The following is a 25,884-nucleotide window of genomic DNA, read 5'->3' on the forward strand; positions in this document are numbered from 1 at the left end:
CTTTTGCATTATGCAGAGACTGGACAACAAATGATACAGCTACCTTTCCCAGGACTTGACTATTAACCCAAAATTTTTCTTTTAGGATCCCCTAAAGATGCCTTCGCCCACAAACAACAGGAAGCAATTTTAAAAACATGATGTCCACATTCCCAAGAGGTGGGGTGGGTGGTTTTTGGTCTTTCAATGGGTTTTGGGTTTGGAATAATTGTCATTGTTTAGGATGGTTGGTTACAAGTTATTATTGTTAATGATCAGGAAAAAGGCTAAACAAAGGAGATTAGATTTAAGGTTCTTGTTTGAAAAAAAGGAAAAGAAAAAAAGAGGATATAGATAAGAGGTAGATTATTGAATCTACTCAAAAAATATAGAAATGATAGAATAAAGGCTAGATTATTAAATCTACTCTGGAAAGAAAAAAGAGAGGGTATAGACATGATAAAAAGGTAGATTATTGAATCTACTTTTAAAAGGCAACTACTAGTTTTAAGTATTTTACATTGAATTGGATTTTTGTATATTGTATACAAATTATATATATTGATACATATTTGAGGTTGATTTTTTTAGAAAATACTCTACACATATTTCTAATCTTGTTCAAGATATTGTATCTATACAGTTCACTTAACAATGTAATGCAATTAGCTAATCCTTGAATGTTATTATTACCAACTATTAGGATATAAAGAAATGAAAGTTAGTAGTTAGACATTGCAATCGAACTTGTAGTCATACTAGATATGTTTTCAAGGTCAAGCAGAGATATATTTTAGATAGACAAATCATCTTCAAACCCTTCAGAGATCTACAGAATATGGCATTTAAAATGTTTTAATAACATAGATTTTTTTCTTTTTTTAATGACTATGAGACATGTCTGCTTCTGGCAGCACAAATCTACTTCAGAGAAGATATGAGCATTGAAGAAAATGCATATGGAGTTAACTTTCATTGTGGCAAAAATTAGCCACTGGGCAACAAAGTGCTCTCTCATCAACTACTGACAGTATGCTATCCAGGCAGTGGGCTGATGGCTTCTGGTGTGCAGTTGAACAATAGCTGAAACAGTTATTCTTGAAGGAATAACTAGGCTGATGGAGTCTAACCTCTCAGTGGTAGACTGGCATTTAATAAAGAAGATGAAGCTACCCATAAGCCAAGAAGAATGGGAAGCTGAATTCCAAAAACACCAGAAATTTCCAGAATTTAAAATCCTGAATCATGACAGGACACTGGTGGAATTCAAGTTTATCTGGTACATGGAATACTTGCACTAAATGTGAGGTTGAACTGTGGGTCTTACATACATCCTACTTCACAAATGAGTCTGTCAGATATGCTAAGTCTGTAGGCCGAAGATGATGCCCCAATGTGCAGAGAAACCTTGGGTGACTGTCCAGGAAGCTGGCCGTTTCTGTCATAACTCATTTTTTAGAAGTCGCTTGTTTGCACTTCCTGTTTTACTAGGTAATATTATTTCCTCTTGGGTCTCTGAGGGAGTTGAAGATTAGATAGTTGTAGTAACAATTTTCCTTGTTAAGAAATTCAGAAAAGAAACTAAGAGGTGTTAAGTGTATAAGTTTGAAAGACATCGTAAGATAGTTTTCTGTTGGTAATATAAGTTAGGATAGAAAGTGAATTAGGTACATTTTGGACTCACCAAAATAGGATAGATAATGGAATATTTTCCCTGAATTTGTCAAATGCAAATGGACTAGACATTGTTGATGTTTATATTGCTTGTATATATTGTATGTAGTTATTGTACTTATTGTATATAGTTTTTCTTATATTAGTTACAACTTTTTAAAATTATTTTTTTATTTTTTATTAGACAAAAAGGGGAAATGTGGTGATATTTTATTTGTATGTTAATAAAGTTTGCCTGGAGATCAGAGGAAATAGCAAGCCATTTTAAGTAAACAAAGAAGTTAGGCAGTGGTAGTACACACCCTTAATCCTATCACTTAGCAGGCAGGATCTCTGTGTGTTCAAGGCCACACTAGGGAACAGAGCCAAGCATGCTCTTTAATCCCAGTACCAACAATAGAGACCTAGAGGTCTGTACAGACAGACAGAAAGTGACAGAGCTGTGTAGGAAGAGGAAGTGAGGTAGCTGGGCTAAGAGAGCCAATGAGAGGGCAGAAAAGCAAGGAATATAAAGCCTGGGTAGACAGGAAGTCACACCATTTGGAAGCTGCAGAGTTGGTGAGGTAAGGTTAGCTGTGGCTTTCCCTATTTCTCTGATCTAAGGCTTTCACCCCTATATTTGGTTCCATGTTTTTTACTTAATAAGACCATTTAGAAATTTGTCTACACCTTAAAACATGTGTAAATATATTCAGTTGGTCCTCTGTACCTGTGTCTTCTATATCTGAGAATCCTGCATCTATGAATTTAACCATATGGAATGTACTTGAGAAAAAGTCACATTTGTAATGACTACATGAAGACTTTCCTTATTCCCTAAACAACACAGTGTAACAACCATTTCTATAGTATTATATTGTGTTGGGTATTACAAGTAGCCTGTAGAGAATCCAAAGTATATTGGAGGATACAAATATTGCATAATTTTCTATAAGAGACTTGAGCATCCACAGATTTTTGTTATAGGGTATTTCTCATGGATACTGAGGGATGACTGTGTACTGATAATAGTAAAATAGTCTCTAATGTCTAAGAGAAAAGTTGCAGCAGATTAGGTAAAACATGGACTTATCCTCTAAAAATAATACACAATTTATACATTTGTATATGTCTAGAACATTTCTAGAATGTTACACGAGCACCAGAGAAAGCAGTGGTCCCTGAGGTATGAAAAGGAATGGAGATGTTGTGGCCTTTTATTTTCATTTGATATGCTCTGGACTTTTCCAACTCTCTCTCTCTGTCTCTCTGTCTCTCTTTGTCTCTCTTTTTCTCTCTGTCTCTGTGTGTGTGTGTGTGTGTGTGTGTGTGTGTTTGTATTTGTGCAAGTGTGTGTGTCCAGGGTGTGTGTCCATGTGCATGTTAAGGCCAGAGCTTGATGTCCTGTGTCTTCCTCAATCATTTTCCACCTTATGTTTTGAGACATGGTTCTTACTGAGTCTGAAGCTCACCAACGCACTCACCTAGGCTGGTTGGCCAGGGAGCTCTAGGGATCCATCTGCCTCTGCCTTGTTAGCACTGGGGTTTGTAGACATGTGCTGCCACACTCAGCTTTTCTTTTATGTGGGTATTGGAGATCAAACTCAGGTCCTCATAGTTGCATGGTAAGCACTTTATCTACTGAGCCATCTTCTTAGTCCTGACTGTTCCAGCTTTTCTTATAGTAATTCTAATTTTATGGTAATGCAAATCAAACAAAAATAGTGTTGCAATTGGTGGTGTCTATGCTGACTTTGAAAATGAAATTTACTACTTAGGGAACAAAATTATTTAAATATCAAAATGAGTCAATTGAGTAAGACCCTCCATTGTATGAAACACTCAAGTGAAAGCTCTCAATATGTGTGCTAACATCATACTTCATAATTCTGTCAACAGAGGTGCAGGCATGTCTCCTGGAGGTTAGCTTTCCTAATTAAAACCAGATGAAGCGAGATCTAGTGAGCAATATTTTTACTGCTTGGCCACTGTTGTGTTACCATGCCAGCAACTAGCACCAAGGTCAGGAAAAATCTATTGCTAAGGTATTTAGTTTGGCCTCGCTACTTGTTCGCTGTGTGCTTGGTTTTATCATGACAGTGGTTGCTGTTGGAAATATTTAACTAGGTGTGTTGGTGATGACACAGATAGCGCCAGGGTGAGATCAGTCTTCCTGAGAAGAAGCATTGATCAAATGATGTTTCCCTTTGATGCTTATACTTGTGGCTGTGTAATTGCCACAATCAAGGCAATGGCCTTATGAAGAGCGTGATTTCACACATGCAAACCTCAGCATTTTCTAGAATTTGCCCATATGATCTATATAAATCTATTTAGGAATTTGACCTTTTTTTTTTTTTTCCATTTAGAAAGTCTGTTATTCTTCGAAGCTTGGTGATTTCATTCAGGATAAGACATCAGAATGAGGGAATAATTGCAGTATCTACTTGTAATCAGCAGTTTGAATCTGAGACTCTTAAAACATTTTAAAAAGTGGTGGCTTTGTTGGAATGCATCTGACATATTAGGAAACAATTTAAATATTAAATGAACTTTAGGTTTGCTTATACGCATTTTCTTCAGTGAGGAAATCCCAGCTGAACACACAATACTAGGCCTAGTAGAACCCAACAGCCTGAGAATACAACCCACACCTGCAGGGACACATACAATATCTGCAAGGAGCCTCTGTTCACTGCACATGGTAAGCTATGTGCATTCCTTCTGTGGTATTAAGCCCTTTTCTTTGATTTTAGATAGCTTGCTCTCCTTCTGGCACTTCACAATGAACTCACCCGACACCTGACATAAACATCATATCTTTTTCAAGGTAAAGTGCTGTATTTTTGTTTGTTTTCTAACCATTTAATATGCTTAAAGCTGTGGTATTATTTTATTCAGTTTCTATGTAGCATGTGTGCTTCCAACACTAGCTTGTATTCCTTCCTATCTGCCTCCCCCATGAATCCTATGTATCTATTGTGTGATTTTTTTCAGAGTATAATGATTATTGGAAACAGATGTCTGTTTGCAGCAAAGCTGACTATTTTTTTTTAAACAAAATTCTGCTGGTCCTTTTCCCTTTTCAATTGACGTTTATGTATTAAACCTGATGTATAAAATCCAATCGCACAAACATCCTTAAATGAGTGATGGAAATTGCTTTTTCCCTTTGGTGCAGGCACTCTGTTGTGCCAAGTTAGCTCAGCATTTCCAATTTTATACTAGCTTCTCTAGATCCTTACTGACAGCTGGTTTGGCCCTCCAAGTTCATGTGTACCAGCAAGTTGAGTGATTTTTTGTAAATTACAATTTTGTGAAGGGCAGCACCTTGAGATAAGGCCTCAGAGGGCTCAAGTTGGACTTCTGTGGACTCATCTAGACTTCTGTGACTTAAAGTACATTATATTGCTAGTCTTCTCCATGCTTACCACATGAGGAAAACCTTGGACCAGGTCTGTGGTTCATGCTACATGGACAGAAGCACCATGTGATGGAAACTGATTGCTTTGAACCATTTGTGAAAAAGCTGAGTCAGAGTCAGCTCTCACTCTTTCTCTCAGTGATGATTCAAATCAGATTCAATGTTGAAGTTCTTATAGAGGTTCTCACACGGTATTCGCAGATCAAGATTCTATAAGTCTGTAATTGCTCTCTTAATAGCAAACCCACAATGCTCACTTTGTACTCCAGTCTGTTCCTTATTCTAACTTATGTAGTAGTTGTCATGTGAATTATCTCTGTTAAAACCTGGGTGATAGGAAAGCACACTATGACCTGAACATTTGCTTTACTGTTTTCTTTGTATAGAAGCTCAGGCTTTCACTCTGAGTTTAGCACGTAGGAATTTGACTTGGAGTTGAAATGTAAGGTTTTTTGAATTTTCTCTTAGAAATCAAGCATCTTCACCCAAGTACACACAACAAAGAGGAGTATTATTTAGCCAGCAGCACATTTAGGAGAGATAACCTTAAAATCTCTTCTTCATTCACCCCCTCAAGGATCTCACTGTGTAGTCAAGTCTGCCTCCACCTCGTGGTTTTCCTCCACACCCAGCTATTTAGTCACTGTTAGTAGAACAAATATTTATTAAGTACCTACTATATATATCATTTTAGACTCTGGAGAACACCATGATGAACAAAAATACAATCCTACCCTTTATAATCTAGTGAAGGACACAGACTTTAATTAATTAGTGACCAAATTATCTAATTACAAATTGTATAAGTGCTTTGAAGAGAAGTGCAAGCTTCTTTGAAAGAGAGAAACGGGGACTTGGTTTGGATAAGTGATTTAAAAGGCCTTTCTGAGGAAGTGACATTTAAGCCGAGACCTCCAGGATGAAGGGTTTACCGGAAGGGAAAGGGGGTGGAAGGATTTCCAGGCAGAGGCAAGAGGCTTTGTGATATCATTTTATAGTACTTATGACCTTTTTAGATGCTTATATAATTAGGTACTAGTCTATGAGCGAGACAGTTTATAGAGCTGTGTTACTGAAAAGATGCATATAAATTACATTTTTATAAATGAATTCCTGAATTCCTGCAGGCTTAGATTATATTCACTGTGCTGTATCATCTACATTTGATTGATGTTCAGTTACTTCAATTACTGCTAGATTGATCTTTCTAAAGCACAACTTTGATGATGCTTTTTCCTGCTTAGAAATCTTTACCAGCTCCCCAATTACCCAATAAAATCTAGACTTCTCAGCTCCTGGTCAAGTCCTCCCAAATTGGTCCTGGTATCCATAGCCTGTTTCAGCTTTAATTACTCCTGTCTCAGCTGCAGGACTTTTGAATGAGGAGGGTTGCTTTCCCATGCCCGCCTTTGCTCAGAGCTCTTCCAGTTCACTTCCCTTCCAAGAATTTCCAAATCCTGCAGCTATTCCCAGGCCACCTCTGTTGTTGCTATTCCATAGCCAGGCCTTCTCTCACCACTCAGCTAGAAAGCACATCTTTTCCCTCTCACTGTGCCATGTTTTCCTTCTCAGCACTTTAAGGCACTTCTTCCTGCTTTTGGTAAACTGATAAATCATAATCTTATATATTTAAAGGATACAGTGTTTGTTCTAATAACAGTGTAGAGTGGTTAAATAAGGCTAATAAAGAAATTCATCACCTTACTTACTTTTCTTCCTGTGGTGGAACAATAAAATTTATTCTTATATTGAAGTGTACAATATGGTATTTACTACCTGTAGTCACTCTGATATGCAATACATCTCTAAACTTACTCTTGTCTGACAATGTAATGCACTTTGACCAACAGCTGATTCCCCAATAGTTTCTTTCCCCACTCTCACCCCATAACTTTTGGTAACCATCATTTTATTTTCTACCTCTGTGAGTTGGACTTTTTCAGATTCACAATTTAGTAAGATTATGCAGGTTTTTTAAAAACAGTTTTTCATGTGTATATGTGTGCATGTGTTACATATGTGCACAGTGTATGTGGAGGGGAGGACAACTTTCACCAGTCAATTTTCTCCTCCTTACACAGGTTATCAGGCTTGGTAGCAAGAGCCTTTATCTGCTGAACCATCTTGTTGGCCTTGAGAAATCAAGTTTTTGTCTTTCTGTGACTTGCTTATTTCACTTAGCATAATGTCCTTCTAATATATCAATGTTGTAAATGACAAAACTTGTTCAAAGCTTAAATAATATTCACACACACACACACACACACACACACACACACACACACACACACACACACATATTTTCTCTGACTTGGGATGGCAGTTGAAAATATTGAGCATTGAAAATGCATCTGATACACCCAGTTGTGTTTGTTAGGGTTTCTATTGCTATGATAAAACTGCATGACCAAAAGTGACTTGGGGAGGAAAGGGTTTATTCCAGCTTACAACTCTGAGGTCATAGTCTATCATCAAAGGAAGTGAAGGTAGGACCCGAAGCAGAGACCATGGAGGAGTACCACTTGCTGGCTTCCTCCTCATAGCTTTGTCAGTCCATTCTCTGGTACTTGGTACCCAGGGCCACCAGTCCAGGGATGGCACTGCCCACAGTGAGCTGGGCCATACCACATCAATCATCAATCAAGAAAATGCCCATATTCTTTCCCACAGGCCAATTTGGTAGAGGCATTTTCTGAATTGAGGTTCCCTCTTTCCAAATGACTCTAGTTTGTGTCAAATTGACCTCAAACTAGCCAGGAAAGGGACTATCTGCATTCTACATTTTACCATGTATGTGTTTATGTGTGTGAGCACATGTGGGGGTGGATGCATGTGCACATGTCAGAGGACAACCTTGGATGTCCATGCTCAGGTATCTTTCACCTGTTTGAGATGGGTTTCTCTTTGCAAACAAGGACACTTTGACTCATTCCTTTTCTATTTGTATCCACTTTATCTCCTTTACCTATCTTATTGTTTTAGCTAAGACTTCATACACTATATTGAAAGAGAGTGCAGAGAGTGGATATCCTTAGCTTATTCATGATTTCAGTTGAAATACTTTGTGTTTTTCTTCATTTTCATGATGTTGACTGTGGACTTGCTGTATATTATGTTGAAATACATACTCTATAGTTCTAGGGCTTTTATCATGAGGGATGTTGGATTTTGTCAAAAGCCTTTTCTGCAGCCAATGAAATGATCATGTGGTTTCCAATCTTGAGTTTGTTTATGTTGTGGATTACATTTATTGATATAGGTATGTTGAGCCATCCCTGCATTCTGGGATAAAGCCAACTTAACCATGGTGGGCCATCTTTCTGATGTGTTCTTAAATTTGATTTACAAGTATTTTATTGAATGTGTGTGTGTGTGTGTGTGTGTGTGTGTGTGTGTGTGTGTGTGTGTGTGTTCATCAGAGAGATTGAACTATAATCTTTTGTTGTTGGGTCTTTATTTGGTGTTAGTATCAGGTGTAGATGAATTTCTAAATAGTCTTGTTAAATAAGAAACACAGAGCCAAATACAGGGGTGCAAGCCATAGAGATCAGAGCAATAGTGATAGCCACCAAACTAACCTTAGCTCACTACACTGTCATTGCTTCCCAAGAGAACCAAACCAGCTTCTTCCTGTCTAACCTGCACCTTTATTGCCTTGCTGTTCTGCCTTCTCGTTGGCTCTAAGCCCAGCCACATCACTTCTTTGTCACTGCCTGTCTATACAGACCTACAGGTCTCTATGGTTGGTACTGAGATTAAAGGCATGTGTCACCATGCTTGACTGTGTCCTTGAACACACAGAACTCTGCTTGCCATGTGATTGGAGTAAGGGTGTGTGCTACCACCGCCTGACTTTTGTTTACGGTTGGCTATGACCTCTGATCTCCAGGTAAACTTTATTTATTAACATACAAATAAAATATCACTGCAATCAGGGCAATGCTGGCCCCATAAACAGAATTAGGAAATGTTCATTCCTTTTCTGTTATATGGAATAAATTGAGGAAGATTGGTGTTAGTTTGTCTTTGAAAGTCTTTTTAGATTCTGTACTGAGTCCTTCTGGTCCTGGACATTTTTTAGTTGGGAAATTTTAAATTACTGCTTCTATATTATCTTATTAGTTGTCATAAATCTGTTTAAATTTTTTAATCCATCTTGATTTAACTTTGGTTGGTCATATACATCTAAAAATTAATCCATTTCTTTTGATTTCCAGTTTATAGATTTTTGAAGTATGTCCTTATGATTCTCTGAGTTTCTCCAGTATCTGCTGTATTGTCTCCCTTTTCATCTCTAATTTTATTAATTTAGGTCCTTGGTCTCTCTTTTTGTTTAATTTGATGGAAGGTTAGCCAGTCTTTTAATCCAGTTTGTGTTTTCCATATACTCTTGGGTATATGATTGTCCACTGAAGTGCAGTTAACTTACCAGGGCCATACCCTTCAAGCAAAAAAAAAAAAAAACCAAACAAAACAAAAAACCAAACCAACCAACCAAAACACCAAGCAACTCTCCTTCCCCCAGAAGCCAAAAACGAACAACTTCCCAGTTAAGCAGGCCCATGCTCTTTCAGTTACAATAACTTGGAAGTGTATTTTAAGGACTGTGATGGTTCGGGTTCTTATCCTCCCTCCGCCATGTTGTTGTTTCCTTTCTTCCTGCTTTGACATTATTGCTAGTGTGTTGTGTTCTTCTAATAGATTAGTGCTTTTCTCACTATGTTTATCAGTTTCTTGAAGGTGGTAGGTTCTAAATAAAAATTCGTGGGGGGAATTTATAAGTTAGTTATCCATGGCTAAATTGTTCTTGAGAAGTAGTTGCTGATCTTTAAACAAAGATCAATTTAAACAAATGCACCAAGAACCTGATTATGTACATGGCTGCTTTGTAATGTTAATGATTAGAAGTTATTATTGTAAAATACAGGGATGATCCTTCATTGGAAAGTCATGTGTCTTTTTGGCCCACTTGTGTGACACTTTCTTATAGAGGTTATATTTGATTTGTAACTGGTCCTGTCACTTTCTGTCGCCTCTCTTTGGAAGGTTTACATGCTCATTTAGCTGTAAAAAGAATGAAAGAACAAATCAGCATCCTCTCTGGGAGTGGACTCCCTGTGGGGAGAAATGGATTTGAAAGCATGTCTTGGTAATGTATTTACTCTGATTGTTTTGGTTTGTCTGTGTACATGTAGCCTAGATGGGATTAGAATAACCCCACATTGAATTTCCTTATTCATTGGTTCTTTTGGACTTATGCATCTGGTAGACAGCTTCTTATTTGTAAGTTTTTATTAAAAATTGTTTCCCTTTAGAAGTTGTGCCCTTTACTTCTGTCTGAATAAACATTTGAATGTCTTTTAGATTGCTCTTCAGTTTAGAAGAGACAGGTAGGACCAGGTTGTGGCTTCAGATAATGTAGTTCCTAGGGTATTTCTTATTGAAATAATGGTATCTCAGGCAGTATTAAACCATACAGGGCAATGATATGATTTTCATAAAAGTGGTTTTTCCTAAGAATAACTAAACCAAAGTACACAGCAAAACAATGCATAAACATTTATGATGAATTTATTCTTTGTAATTCATGTAACATTATTGTTTTGGCTAGAAGCGTTTCTTTGTAAGTCTTTTTCAGCTACATTGTTTTTCCCATTATGTAAGTAATAGAATCTTTAAAAGGAAATTGCTGAGGAATTTTTTATCTTTATGATTGGCTCTGTTCCTTTTTTAATTATTTAGTTTATTTTTTGAGATTATAATACAATTACATTCTTTCACCCTTCTATTTCCTCCTCCCAATCCTCCCAAATATTTGCTTTCTTTCAAATTTATGCCCTCTTTTTCATGAATTATTGTTACATGTATATATGCATATACATATATATGTTGCTAAATATAATCTGCTCAATCAGTAGAATGTTATTTGTATGTATGTTTTCAGTACTGACCATTTAGTATTAGATGATCAATTGATGTGCTCTTCCCTGTGAAAGACTGTTTCTCCTGTTTTCAGCATTCTTTAGTTGTCCATAGTTTTTTTGTCTAGGGTTGAGGCCTAGTGAGGTTTTTCCTTGTCCACATTAACATGCCTATTGTTATTGTCTTTGTTCAGCTCCTGTTTAGGCAGTCATGTTGGTGAGAAATTATGGGTATAGCTTCTGACATTCCTAAGGGAGACAAGCTCACAGCAAACTCCCTGTTCCTCTGGCTCTTATAATCTTTTCTCCTTCTGTTCCACAATGATCTTTGAGCTTTAGGTGTGGGAGTTGTATTGTAGATGTACCTTTTGGAACTTGGTTCTACAATACTGAATTTTGATTGGATGTGTTTTTCTGTGATGGTTTCTTTTATGAAAGAGAAGTTTCTCCAGTAAAAGTGAGGTCTACAATTATCTGTGGGTATTAGGATAAATATTTAGAATGTAGTTAGGAATTATTCTGGTTCAGTAAAGTAGTGGTTGTAGGTTCTCCTCCACAATCCATGACTTTGCTAGTCCTGGATTGTTGCCTAGGTCTCCAGTACCAAGTGTGAGTTCTCTCTTGTTGAGTGGGTCTAAAGTCCAACTAGAGAGCTCTTGGTTACTGCCAAGATAGATGTACCACTATTGCAGCCATAAGGTTGTTGCACCATGCTAGTTATTGTAGTTCATAGGTGTTGCTTCCCTTCTTTGGAAGCTTGCACGGTGCTTCTAGTATCATGAAAGCTAATCTTCAGGGAGGAGGCTTTCAGGTCAGTTCAAGCTTAGGGAAATCTGTTGTTTTTAAAATTAGTCCTGAAATAATATATAGTTCTACATAAGTCAATGAATAAATGTAAATATAATTAACTTTCCTTTGAAAATTATTATTAATATGTATATGATCAAACAACTGAAAAATTAAAGAAGATATAAAGGAAAAATAAAAATATAGATAAAAAGGTAACAAAATTAAACTTCTATTCTGGAGGAAATTTCAAGTGAGATTAAATTGAGAACATCAGAATTTAAAAATCTCTTAAATCTCTTTAAGATTGTTTTGAACTGAAAATTCCAAATTACTTCAGAGAATAATAGAACGCCCTCTGGGGACCTTTAAAACTTTCCAGTTACATTGTGTATACAATGAATATTTTTTAGAATATTTCAATTTTAGTTATTTTAGTTACTTAACTTACAAATTCGAAAAAAACAAAACAAAAACCCTTCACTTATCGACAAACAGGCCCAAATAAAGCTATAGCATTTTAATTCTCATTGTTTAAAAGTATATACTTTTAGCCAGGCATAGTAGAAGTGGCACATGACCATAATCCCAGCACTTAAGAGGCTGAGGCAGGAGGATTGCAAATTTGAGGTGACATTAGGGGACATGAGCACGCGCGCGCGCACACACACACACACACACACACACACACACACACACACACACACACCCCTACCTATCTCAAACAAACAGCTGGTTGAAAGACATACATTTTGAGCTTTTAATCCCTGAAGTCATTCAAAATATTGTTACCTGGTAACCTGAATGGCATTTAAGTGGTCAACATCCGGTCTCTCTTTTGGAATCCTACAGAACCATGTAGCTAATGTACATGTGACTTTCCACCTGTTTGGTTCTACTTAGCAGCATAGAAGAATTTGATGGATGACCAGTTAGGACCTTGAGAATAAAAATAGTCTGTATTAAGCAGCTTCAAAAGGATGTAAGTAGTAAGACCCTAAAGCAAGTAGAAACCACAGGTTTTATTTGTTAAAATTCATCAGCAAATATTTGCTTATTGTTTAAGCATACTCAGTTGTGTGCTTGCAGCATGCTAGGCTGGACTCTCTTGACCTATCTGTATTTTGGACTGAATAATTCTTTGCCACAGAGTTGTTCTGTGTACTGTAGGTATTGAACAATGTTCCTCATCTTTATCATTTAGATGCTAGTAGCACTTCCAGAGTTGTAATAGCTAAAAATGCCCCCAGAGGTCCCCAAATGTCCCTTGGGAGACAAAAGCACCTCTGGTTGTTAACCTGTTTTAAGACGGCAAACGTTATTTATTTATTTACTTACTGTTTTTAGACAGCATGCAAAGCAACAAGGACCCTTATGGCATTATTACACTCCCCTCCTGCCTTTACTCCTCTCCACTTTCCCCTGTCTGCTTCCCGTTTATGCCCTTCTGTCTCCAGCATTATTCTTTCCACTTTCATAGACAATATGCGTTTGAAAAGAAAGAAAATTGAAGGGTATTTTGCATCGTTTTCCTGTTTCATATTTGGATATGTTCTGTGTGACTTTTGTTAATATTTCCTGTATATAGCCTTATTTGAAAGTGACTTCATTTTATAATGGCATATGAAACCTGTCGTATTTACCATGGACATACTGACATTAATAGATGATTTAATTATGATCCAATAACATTAATAACCCTTTGAATCAAAAACCTACTATTTCTTGATGTTTTGAAAAGGTCTCTGTACCTAAGAACAAATTCTTACAAAGAATCCTTTGAATGAATGTTATTTTTCTCCTTTAGGAATGATCCTATTCATCTTTTGTTTTAAAGGCTCTGTAACTTATTGGCACTGCATAAAAATTCCATTATTGTAGAGTATGTTCTCTTTGCTCCTCTGCTGCATCCTTTCCTGAAGTTATGAGAGATGTGAAACATATTCTGAAAATTCATTCCAAGCTTTAAAACTTATTATATCCAGGAGAGACAGATTGAAGATTGCTGAGGTTTCTGGTTGAAGTACTTCAAGCAGAAATCCATACTCCATTAGGCTCTCTAACACCATGACCTTAATTTTCCAGATATTTTGCCCTTTAAATTGAAAGTAGTGTTTTAATACTATTTAAGTTTGTTGGAGGGGCTGGTAATATCACAGACTTTAGTTGTGAGACATTTGAAACAAATGAAAAGTAAAATAGCAACTGACTTACGACTTACAATTGTGTGTTTTTAAGTTCAAAATATCTGATGATATAACGATATGCATGAAACACACTGGATTGGTGAGAAAAGCTATTTCATAAGGAGTTGCTTATGCTGCACACGACTCTTTCATTGAGTTCTTTTGGAGCTGCTGAAGAGTTTCTGATTAGGAGTTGTCGTTAGGGCCTCAGAAGTTAGGAAATTTCTTTCGTATAAAACTGTAGTTTAGGTGAACTGATTCTCTCCCTGGACAGTAGCTGCTGAGTTGTCTTACTTCAGCAGATAGAGCATGAGGCATGCCACTGCATCACAACAGCGAATCCAGAAACCCAGAACTGTATTTGTGACCGGGGCCAGGGCAACGGCTCAGGAGGTGCTTGCTTCACAAATGTGAGGACCGAGTTTGGGTCTCTAGAACCCATGTAAACAGCTGGGCATGGTGGAGTGTGCTTGGAATCCCAGAGAGAGGTGGGAGGTGGAAACTAAACACATCCCTGCAGCTTGCTGGCCAGTGACTGTAGCCTACAAGGCCAAATTCCAGGCCAGTGAGAAACCCTATTTCAAAAAAAAGGTGGAAGGTACCCAAGGAATGATACTGAGGATGTCTTCGGACACCCATATACATGTATATACATGTTCACAGGCACACCCATGCACGAAACAAACTCTCTCTCTCTCTCTCTCTCTCTCTCTCTCTCTCTCTCTCTCTCTCTCTTACACACACACACACACACACACACACACACACACACACACACACACACATCTCCATGGAAAGGCAGGGATGAAAGTCTTGTTTGTTCTTTCATTAGTAAATTGGCTCAGTTTTAAATAATGTGCTCATTGAAAATGTACACATTTCTGAAGTAAATGATACAATTTAATCCAATTATTATCTTAAAGGTATAATAACAGAACTAAATTCCTTAGGGTATTCATCTGTTTTCTACTGTAAAATGTTTGGAACCTAAGTTGATCATATATTCTTTTCTTTAGTTCAAGGCTCATGAAAGGATGATACACCAGACATTATTTATCAGCCTACGGAAGTTTAACTTTTATATTAGCATGTGGTTGTATGTCACTGTGGTTATGAGTTAGCTATTGAGGCCATATTATAACTTTAGCAGTTTCCTTTTCATGGTAGTTAAATAACAGCAAAGTCAAATGTCTTTTTTTTAATTTTTAAAAATCTATTTATGTATTTATGCATATGAGTGCTCTATCTGCATGTACACCTGCATGCTAGAAGAGGGCATCAGACCCTATTATAGGTGGTTGTTAACTACAGTGTGGTTGCTGGGAACTGAAATCAGGACCTATGGAAGGACAGCCTATGCTCTGAACTGCTAAGCCATCTCTCTAGCCCCACAAGCCTGTTTTAATACTAAATAGCGCTTGTCTAAGTTGCTAAGGGGCATTCTTTAACACAAGGAAGCAATTGTTGACTGGAGAGATAGCTCAGGTCATGAGCATTGCCTTCTCTTCCAGAGGACCCAGGTTTGATTCCCAGAACCTATCTGGGGCCTCACACTGTTCATAACTCCAGTTCATGGGGTTCTTCTGATGCCCTCTTCTGGTCTTCATGGGCACAAAGCAGCAGCAGCCAGGTGTAGAGGCAGGTGAATCTTTGTGAGTTTGAGGTCTGCCTGGCCTACAGAGTGGATCCTAGGCCAGCTAGGGGTATATGTAGTGAGACCCTGCCTCAAAATAAAGTAAAATAAAATTAGGAAGTGACTATAGGTATATTATCCAAAGCTTTTGCTGTCCTGTAGCAGCAAAATTACAGAATAGACTACTTTTGTTGGTGTTGGTGATTTGGGGTACTCCAGTTTCAGGACATAAACTGTTTTGCTGAGTTTGGTTGCAGTGAGTTTCCAGGTCAGTGCTTTTTTTTTTTTTTTTTTTTTTAAGAGGTGGTTATTTGAGACAGGATCTTACTCTGTGGTCCTGCTGCCTCAGACTTCTGATGCTGAGATTATCAGAATGAGTCCCCACACCTGGCTCCAGGCCTGTCTTTAGTTTCCATATTGGCCAGCTGGCCTGCTCTGTCACCGAGTTCACTCACACTACCACTCAAGTCATCACTCAGGGCCTTGCTAGACCAGCACAAGAGAGGCCATCACCTCTGCTGAGAGAACAACCCCTGGGATGCAGTCCAATGCCAGGAGTCTCCCATCATGCCCAAGGAATTGGGCTTCATAGCAGTGCCAATCTCTATGAGAAGGGCTGGGCGGGTCTGAACTTTTACTTGGATTTACATTTGTATTTTTAACAAAGCTGTCCCAAATCTTACTTGTTCAGAAGTCATTTCTGATTTTTTTCCCTCCAGGGCTTTCTGTAAACTAAGTTGTGTGGTAATAAAATCCTTCTGACTGGACCTGATGCAGGTATGTCTCTGCATATGGAGAGAAGAAACCCTAAGCAAGCACACCCATTTATGCCATCAGCGTACTTGGACATTTCTTTCTTAGAGCTTAGATGTCATGCTGTCATCAGAATGGTTACTTGGCCAGATACCCGTGCTTCACAGGGCAGTGATTATGAGAGACAGCAGATTCCTGACCCCTGACTTTGGGGAATTCTTCCTGAAAGGTAAGAGCTCTCTGCTCTTGGTATCTTTTATGAGGAGTAGACATATTGTCTCTCTTTTAAAGTCTGCAGAGACAGGCACACATGTGTGTCCACTCACCCACTCACTCACTCATTTGAATCCAGAAACTGCTGTGGAAGGAAACAGAGCAGGCTGGCCATTGTCAAAATCATGGGAAACTGACTTTTTTTTCCTAGAAAAATCCCATTTTTAGCCTTTTCCATTGGTTGGTTGCCACAATACATCCCACACGTATGACTATACTAAAGTGTCAAGATTCACCCTTACTTTCCGTTGTTGTATGCAGGGGAACAAGTGGTAAATGACTGCAGACATCGTAACATCATGATTTCAAGACCATGGATTTTGGAGGCAGATTGTTTGAGTTCATAATCTAGCTTTGCCATTACTGGTTGTGTGACACTGGCAAAGTTTTATTTCTAAAATTCAGATAATTATAGAGCCTACTTCGAAGGATTGCTGTATCAAATGAGTTTAACATAAATTAGATTCTTATTGTACTGCCTGGTTCATAGTAAGTGTTTTGTTAGTATTATTTTTGTCATTATTACACTAATACGTATGTTCCTTATATTTAATATATACTGCCCATGAAAACTACCCCCAATTCATCAGTTGCATGTCTATTATTAGCTTTCTTATTATTTGCCTTAATATATACACATTATGCACATAAAGTATACATATGTGCTTTTTTATTTATTAAAACTACCCCTGAGTCCAGGGGTATAGCACAGTTGATAAAGTACTTGCCTAGCATGTACAAAACCCTAGGTTTAACCCCTAACACTACATAAACAGGGCATGGTGGCACATATCTGTTATCCCAGCACTTGGGAGGTGAAGACAGGAGGATAGTAGTTCAAGGTACATAGTGAGTTTGAGGCCAGGCTGGGCTACAGGAGACCTTGTATCAATAACTGAAAAATAAACAAACAAACCCTAAGCAAATAGACAAAACTGTCCTGATTCATCAACTGCATATCCATTCATCAGTTGCATATCAATTTATCAACTACATGTTAATCAGTTTCACGTCCATTTTTCTTGCTGAACAGTAAAATCCAGTATGCAATAGAAAGTAACTCATTGTACCAAAAGTCAAGAAAACTCAGTTCCATGAAAACAGGCAGGAACAGACACCAGCACTTGACATAGATGTTGGAATTACTGATATTAGTAATTTTAAGGAAGCTGTGATAAAATGCTTCAATGAGTAATTTAGAATACACTTGAAACAAAAGAAAACCTCTGAATGTCTCAGCAGAGAAATGTAAAGAATAAACAAATGAAATTTAAATATTGAGAGATGGACCAATCAAAGTAAAATTGAGTATGTAGTCAGGCTTGATTTGATTCTAGCTCAGCAGTTAAGCAGTGGTACTTCATTGCTGGTGTGTTGTATTTCCTCTTGAGTCACATTCTGAGCACACAACAGTGTCTTCCCTAATTTTGTGTATTTTTTTCTCTTTATTCCTGGTTCTGCAACTATGCAATGGTTATTGATTTTCATTAATGTGCTGTCAAACCTGTGGCTCTTTTCATGTGTAAGTTCATGTTCTTTCTACTCAGAAAGGCCTATTTGTATTATTTCTTTCATAATTTCTTCCTTATCATTTTTCTCTGTTTATGTCAACTCCAGTAAGGTAAATGTTAGACCTTCTGGACCAATTCTTTTTTTTTTTTTTGGAGACAGGGTTTCTCTGTGTAGCTTTGTGCCTTTTTGGGAACTCACTCTGTAGCCCAGGCTGTCCTCGAACTCACAGAGATCCACCCTGTCTCTGCCTCCTGAGTCCTGGGATTAAAGGCATAGGCCACCACCACCTGGCCTGGACCAATTCTTTAAAGTTTCTTATATATTCACTCTTATTTTCTATCTTTTTGTCATTTATTCTATTCTTGAAATTTATCTTCTAATTCTTTAGCCTTCTAGTTTTAAATTTAAGGGCTCACTACACTTAGAGGAAGTGAGTTTTAGTAGTCCCTGGCACAGAGGGTGGCTATAGATAGTCACAATGTGTTGTATATTTCAGAGGAGGAAGGAGGAAGGGTGTTTGCAGAGATAGATGTACTTACTTGGATTTGAATGGAATGTATACACATGTTGAAATATACTTTGAATATACTTAATGCCTAATAAGTGTGTTCAGATTTATGTCAGTGAAAAACTAAATACATCTTTTAAAGTTTTCTTTCTAGTTTCTGACTTTTTTTGTTGTGGTTTTATTTCATGGATGACGAGGCCTTCTTTAGCTCTCAGAGGATACCTTATGGTTATATAGTTCTGGTTCTGTTCTTTTTTCTGTGTTGATATCCATTTCTTGTACTTGTTTTGCTCTCTCTCGCTTTTGAATCTTTCATAAAACATTGAGTTACCCTTGATTATATTTTCTATTTAAGATCAGATTATAAAACTTTTGTCATAAACAGTATCAAATAGTGCAGGGGCCTCATAATGATCTAAGTACTCCTGGGGGCAGTAGGTGCATCAGTGTGTGCCTATCTTTCTCCTTGGTTTTCCCAGTGAGTGTTCTGGGAGACAAAAAGGAGAAGAGGCGTGGAGGCTGTCAATACAGTACTTTGCTTTTGACTGTAGATATACCTGAACCTCTGGGAGGGTGATTTCTGGAATTCTTTTTGTAAGTAGAGGAAGGGTAATGATTGCTTTCATATGCTTTACACAGTAAGTTTATACTATTTACTATATTGCTGTGACTAGATGCTTGACAGAAACAACTTTATGGAGGAAGATTGACTTTGGGCTCACAGTTTCAGGGGGATTTCAGTCCATCATAGCAGAGGGGATGGCATGGCATCAAGAGAGGTGGCCCTTGTTCACATGGTGTGGATGAGAAGGCAGAAAGTAATTTGGGCAGAAGCAGAAGAGGGTATGATGTTCAGATACCCATCTCTAGTGACTATTTCCAACAGCCAGAATATTTCACACCACTAGTGCTGCCAATCAAAGAATAAACATTGAAAACATGAGCCTGTGGGAGGACATTTAAGATTGAAACTATAACAAAGCTCAGTAACTCAACACCTGGGCCTTGTGTGTTTCTTGTATGGAGTTGAGTCTTCGAAGGGAATGCATGAAAGTACAGGACACTGCATTAAAACTAGGACCAGAGTAACATGCCTATAAGGCAGTCATGGCAGACTTCCTATGCTCCACTGTTTCTGTGTAAATGAAATGATACTTTTTCCTAAAGCTCATTGTTGTTCCAGGTTTAGGGATGGGTTTCTATGTTTTCTTTTCCCTCTAATGTGCTTGGGGAACTCAATTCATTAATTACTCCAGGAAGCATTTATTCTCTTTTAATTCCTAAACATTTACCCAGTATTTGCATTTTCCCAGAGAAACTGAGTGTGCAATATCCTTCCAATGGCAGCCTCTTCATAGAACCTGGTTTTCAGATACTGAACAGGACCTCACAGAGATGCTCTTTTGTTTCTCATGACTGTAGATTGTTGTTCTCTAATAATAGTGATTTCATTTTGGTGGATCATATGTCACTCAGAGCAGCACAATGCAATGCCCACTGGAACCACAGTTATCTAATTGTTCTTAATGGATGATGATTTCATATGTTAGAAATTTGAGTTCTTGGAAACTCACTGAATATAACCATTTTAATGCTTGAGAGAAGAGATTTTCAATTTTTTTTATCCAGACTTAACAGTATGGAAAAATAGCACTCTTTTACACACACACACACACACACACACACACACACACACACACTTTAAGCAAGTATGAAGAAATAGTACCCTATAGATGGTGTTAAACTCTTAAATTTCTATTTAATTTTAAATCATATGCCCCACAAATAACCTAGAGTTCATAAGATACTACAGTATGATTCTTAATATTCTGGGCAGTGGGGTGTAGTTTGAACCCTTTGAAGATTCTAATGAAAGTATTAGAATCTCTCTTCAGAAGAATGTGGGTCTACACATTTATATGTATATATTTTAGAAGACTCACAGTTTCTAGGCATAAACATGGCTCCCTAGTTCTAAAGCTTCTTTATTTGGAATTATCTTGCTTTGCTGACATATTTCACTCAGCATGCTTGGACAAATATCATCAACTGCACAGCAGATATTCTGCCCTTCCTCTTGCTAAGTAGAATTAATAAAGGGTTGCTAGAAAAAACATGTAATAAATAAAACCCATAAATAAATAAAGTCATGAACAAAACTGTGAAATAGATACAACTTTGTCTTGCATATCAGGGTTAAAAGTCTTGGGACATGGTGGGTGGCAAGATGGCTCAGCAGGTGAAGGACTGACTAGCTGCCAAGCCTGATGACAAGTTTGAATCCTGGAACCCACATGGTGAAAGGTGAGAAAGGAACCCCAAAAGTTGTTAGGGCATATGACCTCCACATGTGTACTGTGGTATACACATGCATACATGAAATAAGTCAGTAATTGTTAAGGTTAAAGCTAGAGGAGTTCCTTGCCCTTCCTTGGTGTGTAGTTGTGTTTATAGTCAGCATATGTGAGACTGGGAGAAATGGATTTGCTTCTGGTGTGTCAGGAGCCAGTGTCCTCCACAGAGCTGCCCCAGTCCTTGACAGGTTAGTCCCTTAGTAGCTGCTGATGCTCTGGCTACCTCCATTTCTATTAGAGAGCCTCATTTCACCATGTTACCTTGCCCTACTGCTCTGTACAATTGCCATCTGGTAGACCTGAGCCACAGCTTTATTGGAAGGGCTTAGAATACTCTGACTGGTGAACTTCCATGTTCCCTCTCTGTGTCCTTTTTATCTTTCCTTCCATAAATATTAATTAAGTTCTTTCTGTGAGACAGGCTTTGTTCATGTGGGGAACACAATGGCGAGTAAAGCTTCCATGTCTGGCTATGCACAGTCAGACCTCATTCTTCTAGTACCTTCCTCTAGATATCCTGTAGCACTACCAACGCCCTCAGTGGCAGCCTTGCTACTGTTTCTGATTCTTCTAGGTTTTAGTATTTAACTGTTTCTTACCCATCTTTGAAATTATCATCTACAGTTTTTCTTCTGCCCAGGACAACAATCACAAACATAAATTTTCTTGTGCAATTTTTCTTTTGCCTGAAACAACCAGTGTTTTTTTTCTTTTTATATAATCATATAAATATGCAAATCATAAAGTACAATTTATGTTGTTGATATGTTTTGGGCCACTGTTTTGGAGCTAACATCATGGAAAAATAGTGTTAATGTGCAAAAATCACCCTCAAAGTTTAGACTTGGATCTTTGAAAGATGTCTTAATAATGGGGGACAATTTCAAAGGATAAAATATAGGCTCATGCATTCAAAATGCTATTAGTGTTCTTTCAAGAGCATACATCAATCTCAGAAATCTTGTGTACAAACATGACAAAACTGATCTGTCTTACACTCCGATAAAATCACAAAGTGCTTTTATTTTCTCTACCTTTTTATGAATGTGAAACATTTGCATATTATTACAATAACTTGCACAGCCGTTGAAGCAAAAGCTATATATTGTTAATGGTGCAGTTAAAAATGGATACACTACTTCCTTATTTTGTTATATAACCATCTTTTGAAAAAAATCTTGAACCTTGTATATTTTACAGTTGGCTCCGCAAGTACACAGTATGCATGCTGCAGGTCACCCTTTTCAATGCCCATGGCAGACATCTCTACCAGCAGCTTTCTCTCTGGTTGTGGGCAGCCTTACAGCCTCTTCAACATAGTGATCCAGATAGTTGCTAAAACTGAGCATAGTCTAGATGAAAGTTATTTGCTGTTTAAACTTTAATCATTAGAAGTGTGTGTGTGTGTGTGTGTGTGTGTGTGTGTGTGTGTGTGTGTGTGTGTGTGTATCAGTAGAAGATGCAAAGACTTTGGAAGATGGAATTTATAAGCAGAATAAGGTGGTGGTTAGGCAGGAGATGGTAGCCTTCTTTGGTAAAGGGCCAGATGGTAAACACTCTAGGCTGTTCAGTCTATGTTGCATCTGCTTTACCACTGTAAAAGTTGGCATGGGCAGCATACAAGTGAATGAGCATGGCTCTGTTCCGTAAAACCTGGTTTGTAAGCATGGGTCACAGGTCAGATTTGGCTCCTAGGCCATAGTTTGTAATCTCTTGGTTTAAATTGCTGTTACTCAAAGCATCTCCCAAGAACAGTGTTAGCAATATTACCTATATGCTTAGGAATATAGATTCCTGTCTCACATTTTATGATTTCAGAATTTGGGAGTGGGACTGGGGCTCTGCATGTTTTCTAGCTGATAATGATGCTGGTGCCCAGTGAAGTTAGAGAGAGCCCTGTTGAAATAACATTGTCTTTTTACTATTGAAATTTATGGAACTCAGCTGTGAATCTACTAGGTTATTTCTGTTATAGTTGATCTTGAATCACTTTTCCTATCTTAAGTTTTCTGTTTTTCCTTGGGTCACATTTGGAAGTTTAAGTTTTGCTACAATATTGATATATGATAACAATTAAAAATAATTTCACAGCCATTTGGCCAGCCATTTTTATAGTTCATAAATAAACAAATCACTTCTGTAGCTTAAAAAAAGGAAGAAAATTATTTGCTCTCTGCATCAATCTTATTTCTGAGGTGTTTTTACATTTCTGTAAAACTGTGAATTATTGTATCAAAACACAGGGTTTTGGCCACTCTCCTTGAATGTAAGCTGCTAATAAAATATGGCAGAATTATGCTGTGTAACTTCCAAAGCTGGTTCAGAAAAGGCCATGTGGGCTTTTACCCAGGTCAGGGGTACTGACTGTGGAGAAGGCTGTGGCCACACTGTTAATTTATCTGGAGCCACTGTGCTGCAAAGGTTCTGTGAAAGCATCCTTGTTAGTGGTCTTAAATATTGAGCAGCATTTTTTTTCTTCTGTCAACCAACTCAGAGTGCCTTCTTGGATAGGGCCTCTACCCTGTGCCTTCAGATAACTGCAATCCTGCTGTCAACTCTCTGCAGCCATGCTGGAGATCTGAGCCTAGGAGAGCTTTCCCAGAGTGTGAAAATATAAGTGCAATTGGTGTCTTACACCACTTTCAAGCAGCAGTTGTAACTGGGACCCACAATTCCAAGTATTTTTTTCTATCATCTTAATGTCTTCCATATCTCTGTGTATCACTTTTCTTTCACGCCTTTTAATCTTTTATGTATTTTGTTCTCAATATTCTTTTATCAGAATTAAAGAAGGAACAATCTTTTCAAAGAGTCAGTTTTTAGGTTTGTTAATTTTTCCTTTTGAGACATTTTAGGTTCAGGAAGTCTTACCTTTATTCACTTCCCCTCCTTATTCCTGCCAAGGAATTGTTCTCATACCAGTTCCCAGAGATGACCACTAGGTTATTAATTTCAGTTTTCATCTCTCTTCTTTATTGGAAATGTTTTTGAAGCTTAAGTTTCCTCGGAGGACAGCTCACACTTGTCCTGTAAGTTTATTAAAAACATGTTCTTCTTTGTCTTCTTCAGCATTGATAATTTCAATTTTATTTTCATTGAAACATTTTGGAAAGTATTTCTAAGTCTCCAAACAGTTAAGTCTTTCTTTTTTTCTTGGAAGTGGTGATGAATGCTTCCATTTTTTGAACAGGTCAAAAAAGTACATATTTATCTACTTACTATAAAAAAATTCCAATTATTTTCCCACTAAGACTTTCTCTTCTTTCCTTATTAGTAAATTTGATTTTACTTTAGGGGACTTAGACTTTCCTGGTTTCCATTTAAGTAGTTTTGCATCTACTGTTTTCTCACACCCAATCTTAATACTTATGTCCATTTTCCTAAAGCCTACGTGTAAAGAAAAATAGCTTAGCAATTATTTGTTTCAGTCTATGAGGATTTTTTTCCACACTACTATTACATATTCTCATCCCATGTCCAGGTACTGTGAGATGTTCCCTGGGTTCTCATTGTTATAGATGCAAAGTCTCTCTTCTTTCAGGAAAAGGGAGGACTTTTCAGCTCGACTCTCACCAGTCCATCTGTGGCCAGGGAGAGCAGCATGTCCATAGAGAAACACCCAGCTCTGCCACTCTTCTTGATTAATGTACTAGCTTACCCCCCTTGCCATTATAACAAATTACCACAAACTTGAATCAATATGAACTTATTATCATACAGTTTTGGAGGTTAGAAATCTGAAATCAATTTCTTTGGGTTAAAGACAAGGTGTCAGCAAGGTCCAGGTTCCTTCTAGAAGCTCTCTGAGCAAATCAACTGCCTTACCACTTGCAACTTCTGAGAGCTACATGAATTCCTGAGGCCACAGCCTCCTTCTATATCTTTAACAGGTCTGGTCTCATATCACTGTAGCTAGAGTTTTCCTGCCTGGCCCATGGTCAGGGCAAATCTCTCTCACCTGCCAGTCCCACAGCCGCTCAGACCCGACCAAGTAAACACAGAGACTTATATTGGTTACAAACTGTATGGTCGTGGCAGGCTTCTTGCTAACTGTTCTTATAGCTTAAATTAATCCATTTCCATTAATCTATACCTTGCTACATGGCTCGTGGCTTACCGGCATCTTCACATGCTGTTTCTCATCATGGCAACTGGCAGTGTCTCTCTCACCCAGCTTCCTGTTCTCTCAGTTCTCCTCTCTGTTAGTCCCGCCTATACTTCCTGCCTGGCCACTGGCCAATCAGTGATTTATTTATTGACCAATCAGCAACACATTTGACATACAGACCATCCCACAGCATATCACTCTTGTAGACGAATTGCTAAACAGTCTAATTAAAAATCTTGGAGCCAGAAATTGGGGTTAAAGCCTGAGAGAGATCAGAGGAATAGGAAAAGTCACAGCTAGCCTCACCTCACCAATTACACAGCTTCCAAAAGCAAACTACTTCCTGTCTACCCACACCTATATGCCTTTCTGTTCTGTTCTCTCATTTGCTCTCTCAGCGCAGCCACATCACTTCCTCTTCCTGTTCAGCTCTGTTATTTCCTGTCTGTCTGTACAGGCCTCCACACCTCCATGGTTAACTAGAGTTGGAATTTAAGGTGTGTGCCACAACACTTGGCTCTGTTCCTAGTGTGGTCTTGAACTCACAGATATCCAGACAGATCCCTGCCTTCCAAGTGATAGAATTAAAGGCGTGTGCTACCATTGCCTGACTTCTATATAGTGGCTGGCTTTTTCCTCTGATCTCCAGGCAAGTTTTATTTTATTGGGAGACACAGTATATTGGGGGATATATCACTACACACCCTGACATTCTTATCATTGTATCTCCTACTCTTCTCTGGGTTGGAATTTCTTACATAACTTCTTCCAGGGGCCCCTTTGTTTACTCAGGA

The 25,884-nt window shown here is 37.9% G+C and overlaps 1 protein-coding gene across 5 annotated transcripts in view; it reads left to right on the plus strand.

Annotated features, from left to right (window-relative positions):
• Stk33 (serine/threonine kinase 33) overlaps positions 1 to 25,884 on the plus strand; it is a 173,898-nt gene that overhangs the window by 30,511 nt on the left and 117,503 nt on the right. For 2 of the 5 annotated variants that reach the window (XM_052711984.1, XM_052711985.1), the window contains exon 2: positions 4,389 to 4,462. The exons of the other annotated variants lie outside the window; for them this stretch is intronic. The gene's annotated coding sequence lies outside the window, so the exon portion shown is untranslated. The remainder of the gene's footprint in view (positions 1 to 4,388; positions 4,463 to 25,884) is intronic. 5 annotated transcript variants of the gene reach the window in all.

The sequence above is a fragment of the Peromyscus californicus genome, unplaced genomic scaffold (assembly GCF_007827085.1).
Source record: "Peromyscus californicus insignis strain IS unplaced genomic scaffold, ASM782708v3 Scaffold_4__1_contigs__length_199733344, whole genome shotgun sequence".
NCBI lineage: Eukaryota > Metazoa > Chordata > Mammalia > Rodentia > Cricetidae > Peromyscus > Peromyscus californicus.